Source organism: Magallana gigas, chromosome 1 (assembly GCF_963853765.1).
Source record: "Magallana gigas chromosome 1, xbMagGiga1.1, whole genome shotgun sequence".
NCBI classification, from domain to species: Eukaryota; Metazoa; Mollusca; class Bivalvia; order Ostreida; family Ostreidae; genus Magallana; species Magallana gigas.
The window spans coordinates 26,403,588-26,408,782 of NC_088853.1; the positions used below are offsets into that span (position 1 = coordinate 26,403,588).

The following is a 5,195-nucleotide window of genomic DNA, read 5'->3' on the forward strand; positions in this document are numbered from 1 at the left end:
TAGGCGATGTTGTATCAGCTTGACATGTACATGAGGGCTATCCTCAACCAGCGCCAGCACTGTGTAGTGAAAATAAACAATCAAAATAAGTTGATGAATTATAAAATACATTTATTATATATGATAAAGGGCCACCAACATGCGTACAAATGATGGGGGCTGAATGTGTGAAATTTGTGACACACACTTGTCTCATACAAAAATGTCCTATATGATTTTGAAACCGTCTATCAAACCAGGGGCGGATCCGGAATTTGAAGTTAAAGCGGGCGCCAGTTTTAGGCAAGGGGTATGAACAGCCCTGGTTGGGGCCCAAATCAAATCACTTCCCAGTTATCATATCACTTTTCAGTTAAAGTTCTGTTTGGCAAATTTAAAAACAACTTAATTTAACTAATAATCTGGGTCAATCATCAAGTGTAAAAAAAAATGGCGCCACTCTCTAAATGCGTCCATTTTCCTAATAAGGTTACATTTTGATCACATGATGATGATCCGGTACGAAGCTCGTGCAACTTTCGCGGCATTGGAAAGTTGGATAGCAATGGAGAAAGCCGTGAGAATCGTCGTCTGGTTATTATTTCCATTAGACCAAGTTTTAACATGTCATCTGTGTCCTGGTATACATCTGCGGGTACATCGGGATGCGTGCGATTAATAAAGAACGAACTGAAACCTGTGCATGTGAGGGAAATACGGGTGTTTAGCTGCGCCGTAAGGATTGTCGGATGGGGTCCGTCCCATCAGAATGCCTCGAATAAGAGACAGAAACGGCAAAACCTGCCCTCGTGAGTATTTTTTAAAATATATCATTTTCTTTAAGATGCTGCATGCTTTTACTTATGAATGATAAAAGTTGGAAGGCACCGTGGGAAAGAGACTTATCACGTGACGAATTTAGGCCAATAGAAATGAATGAAATTTTACTATGGAATGTGGGGGCTATCTCATAAGTCTATTTCCGGTAGTTGCCTTGTGTTTCGTAACGTAACAGTACCCATTATTGCCGATTTCATAATATTGCCGAAAAACTCGGTAACGATTTGAATTTTGATCATGAATATTATATATAAATTATGGAATTTTTTTTGATACATTAAAGCTGAACACCGCTCGTAAATAGGCACCGTCACACAGATACCTGCAGGCATGTTCACGAAGCTGTCTTAGGACTATGGTGTGTCTTAAGTACATCTTAGGATACGTCTTAGTCTTAAGTCTGTTTCTCGAAGCTCTCCTAAATTTAGGAACCGCCATAACTTTGTCCTAACTTTAAGACATCACCTACCTTGTCCTAAGACCATCCAAAAGCTATAAAATTACGTTTTGGGGGATATTGGGATGTTGTGAAGCCTTTCCTTAAGACCGGTAGAATAAAGCAATATTTTCCACAGTTCCAGCATTTTCGACAAACATCAAATTCCTAATCCGGGAGGAGGGCGGCATAGTCAATTATTCTATCATATATGTCATTTTAACAAAATGATGTGGAGGGGGACTCCGAACTCTCACCACTTCCCCGTTGCTACATGCCTGCCTGGGAGTTGACAAATTAAGAATTATTTTTTTCGCAAATAGTATCTCTGTTTGACGAATGAAAGTTATTTACTTATTTTTTTATCTACACTGTACACTAAATGACTTACATTCATTGTTTTGATTATAATAATTTTTAATGACAATTATTTAAATGCCCTTTGCTATAAAAAGTAAATTTACATCGGGTTATGTAAGCCATGCGTGATCATTCCTAATTTTTATCACTTTATTCTGAAAAAAAAAATAATCTTTAAAAAATGTGTAATGTTGAATGAATTGTATTTATATATTTTCGAGATATATTACAACTCATTTCTTATTTAACATGTTCGTGTATTCTATATATTGCAGATTAAAGGGAAACTGGTTGTGTTTGTACGAGTACATGTATTCCCCCATGTAACGTTTCAAATTCTATGAAAATCGCGTGTTTATGTATTACATATACTTGAATGACAAGATTTTCAAATGTTAATTATCAAATGACAATACACACGTGTTGTTTACATAATTATCTGCTTGTAAGCCAATTCTGTCCTGATACATATTTAAAAAAAAAAAAAAAAAGAAGAACAGTTATTTGAATTTTTGGGGGCTTGTGATATTTTTTATTTTAATATTTCTTTGGGGGGTTCATTAAAAAAAAAGCAACTAAATTGTTATTGGTAACTGATTTATATTTAGGTAAATGTAAAATTATTAAAATGTATACATAAAAATTACTGGTTTTAGGCCTTTTGTGTTAACTACCGAGACGTACAATTTTCTCCTGCAAAATGTATAATGATTCATCCCTACACAAGTCTCTCAAATTCGATCTGAATGAATAAATGTGAAAAATAAGAATGGTTGTAGAAGGTTAGGATATCCTAACTTAAGATGTTCCTAAGTAACCGTCGAGCTACATCTTAAGACGTGTCCTAAGTTGATCTTAGGATGTTCCTAACTTTTTTCCTAAGTCATATCTTAGGAACACACTTAGGTCATATCTTAGGAAAGTTTCGTGAACATGCCTGCTGGTATATAAACCCTTCGATTTCGTTACACCCGATTGCACACCTGAACCTCGTGGCCGACATGTAGTATTCCTTTCGTGGTCTTTAGATTTTATGCATTTTTTTCTTATCTTATGTTCATTTTCTGTTCGTAAATAATGCATTGACCAATTTATTTGATGTTAGTATTCTCCTGGCTTCAAAAAGTGTGTAAAATTTGATAATTTTATCGCGACCGGGTAACACGGCGAGGCAAAATGTACGTCCACACAGGTGAGACCTCTACAGCGAAGTACTTTGAACTGTTTAGAGGTCTGTCCCTTATATAAGGGTTGTAGGGACAGCAGTGATTAAAGAGAAATATGGCGGACAGTGCCTATTTACGAGCGGTGTTCAGCTTTAATATATTGAAAGTTGATGAACAAAAATTTACGTCAGGAATAGCTGTTTTTTGATAATTTCCTGTAAAAATCATTAGGAAATATAAATATAATCACTAGATATAGATATTAAAAAATGACAGGAGAACAACGAATTCAAGCTTGGACAGCTTAGTGATGTGGCAACTAAGTTTGTTGTACTTGTATATTTTTTTAAGTAACACACACATTTTGTTTTCTACAACAGACGTCCCTACAAGTTCCCAGCCTGGTTACAAAACAGAAACTGCCCGTGTTGCCCCAACCATAAAGCCTGGTGGAACATTGAGTCAGAAGATTACAGGCACACATTCAGTGTTTACCCAAGGTAAAAAAAAATTAAGTTTGTTGTACTTGTATATATTTTTTTTAATTATATTTTTTAAGTAACACACACATTTTGTTTTCTACAACAGATGTCCCTACAAGTTCCCAGCCTGGTTACAAAACAGTAACTGCCCGGCGTGTCACCCCAACCATAAAGCCTGGTGGAACATTGATTCAGAAGAGGACACGCACACATTCAGTGTTTACCCAAGGTAAAAAAAAATTAAGTTTGTTTTACTTGCATTTATTTTTTTGAATTAAATTTTTTAAGTAACGCACGCATTTTGTTTTCTACAACAGATGTCCCTACAAGTTCCCAGCCTGGTTACAAAACAGTAACTGCCCGGCGTGTCACCCCAACCATAAAGCCTGGTGGAACATTGATTCAGAAGAGGACACGCACACATTCAGTGTTTACCCAAGGTAAAAAAAAATTAAGTTTGTTTTACTTGCATTTATTTTTTTGAATTAAATTTTTTAAGTAACGCACGCATTTTGTTTTCTACAACAGATGTCCCTACAAGTTCCCAGCCTGGTTACAAAACAGTAACTGCCCGGCGTGTCACCCCAACCATAAAGCCTGGTGGAACATTGATTCAGAAGAGGACACGCACACATTCAGTGTTTACCCAAGGTTAAAAAAAAAATTAATTCAGTGTGGTTAAAATTTTTTTATTAACAATGTGTGTTTTAAAAGAAAGCTCAAAATTTTTATTAACAATGTGTGTGTGTTTTAAAAGAAAGTATATGTACTTTAATTTTTTTTAAGGTTATTTGCACATTATTTAGTTGCAGTTCAGTAATCTCAAAAGCTGCTTTTCAGTTTTTTGATAATTTCAATTTTCCTGTAAAATATCATTAGGAAATATAAATATATTACTAGATATAGATATAAAAAAAAATGACATGAGATTAAGAGAAAATGGTATATTATCTTTTATCTGAAGACTTTCCAAGATATGGGAGGAAAAATGTCTAGACTATTAGTGGTATGACTTGTCTATTTTCGAACGAATCAAAAGATGACATATTTTTCTTTCTTAGATGAAACCTCTACCGGCATTGAGGCACTTACATCTGGACCCCCACTTCAAGTTGGCACAGAATTGGTCAATCTCTCAGTGATTTGGGAACTGGTATTAGTCTTATTATTTCAATCTGGTAAAAAAAAACATTAATTAACAATGTGTGTTTTAAAAGAAACAAGGATTATAGAAAAAATATACAAAAGAAATTACAATAAAATCACTTGATAAAAATGTAAGGAAGTATAAATTACTTTTTGCTAGAATTTAAATACTTTGATGATAGTTCATGCATATATATCTACTCTAATTTTTTTTATTTAGGACTTTTGGTGTGGGCATTAACAGTGACAGTCCTTGTGCTATTTTATGGATTGAGGAAACTTGTGAAGTTGATGTTAACTAAATGTTGCCCAGCTCTAAACATATCTAATCTTCACTTGCTGTCGCCATCATCGAACATTTCGACAGACACACCTCAGCAACATAGACAAGCCGATGTTCCACAGCATGACCAACAACAAGCTGCACAACCTGGGCAACAACAACAAGCTGCACAACCTGGGCAACAACAACAACAACAAACTGCACAACCTGGGCAACAACAACAAGCTGCACAACCTGGACAACAACAAGCTGCACAACCTGGGCAACAACAACAAGCTGCACAGCCTGGACAACAACAAGCTGCACAGCCTGGACAACAACAACAAGCTGCACAGCCTGGACAACAACAACAAGCTACACAGCCTGGACAACAACAACAAGCTGCACAGCCTGGACAACAACAACAACAAGCTGCACAGCCTGAACAACAACAACAAGCTGCACAGCCTGGACAACAACAACAAGTACCACGTACTCTTCCACAGTATTCTCCACCGACTACT

The 5,195-nt window shown here is 35.9% G+C and overlaps 1 non-coding gene across 1 annotated transcript; it reads left to right on the forward strand.

Moving 5' to 3' along the window:
* Positions 1-1,145: 1,145 nt before the first annotated feature.
* LOC117687248 (uncharacterized) lies at positions 1,146-4,880 on the forward strand. The gene is made up of 5 exons (XR_010707320.1): positions 1,146-3,281; positions 3,370-3,703; positions 3,792-3,914; positions 4,325-4,416; positions 4,630-4,880. It is a non-coding gene; the product is annotated as an uncharacterized protein (transcript).
* Positions 4,881-5,195: the final 315 nt, after the last annotated feature.